We start from the raw sequence: 918 nt of genomic DNA on the forward strand, positions 1-918 counted from the left end.
TTTTACATTATGAACATTGATAGGGCGAGCGCAACAAGAACTGCACATATATTGCATCACAGTCTACTTCACCCCATTGCCTTGCCCAACCCTTAAATAGTCATTAACTATTGAAAAGCACTTGATCAGCTATATCTGTAATAGATAAAATGATGAACAGTTTTAATTTTACTTTGTTTCTTGTTGTTATTTGGATTTAATTATTTTGGTTTAAAATATTTTGTTTCGAAAGTTGTGTATTTTTGTATGATACGTATGTGCCTATTTTTTAGATTTATGATACCCATTCATATTTAAAAATTTGACCATATGCGACTTCTACATACATTATTTTCTTTGAATTAATAACAAAATGAAGTGGCTGGAAATCTAACAAAGTCTGATTATTTTTTGATAAATATGATAGTAAAGTTTAGACATTTATATCCATTTACCTAAGCATATAAGAAACAAAAACTAATAAGTTTAATGATCGCCGTATTCACTGAAATGTTGAGAAAATATACACGAAACACACAAAACAGATGCCTCATCGCGGGAATTGAGAGCTTGTTTCTGTGTCGTATATATTAGAACAATTACGTGTACCATGATTACAAGTTAAAGAACAATTTATTCAAATCATGAAGCAAGGTTCCCTCAAAATTCATTGCATATTGTCATACTATTTGAATAATAAAATTTCAATAAAATTTTAATTTCAAGAAATTAATAAAAACAGAACGATGGCTGAAGTTGAGAGGTTAAGATTTCTCCTGTAAACTTCCAAAAAAAATCGCTTACAAAATTTAAAAGACTGAGTTTTCTAAATTGCTTATAATTTTACATTTGAATTAACACACGTACATGTACTAATATTAGAAATTATGAAATAACATCTTATCAAGATTGAAATACAAAGTCTCAAATTATCATTCT

The sequence above is a fragment of the Magallana gigas genome, chromosome 10, assembly GCF_963853765.1.
Source record: "Magallana gigas chromosome 10, xbMagGiga1.1, whole genome shotgun sequence".
NCBI lineage: Eukaryota > Metazoa > Mollusca > Bivalvia > Ostreida > Ostreidae > Magallana > Magallana gigas.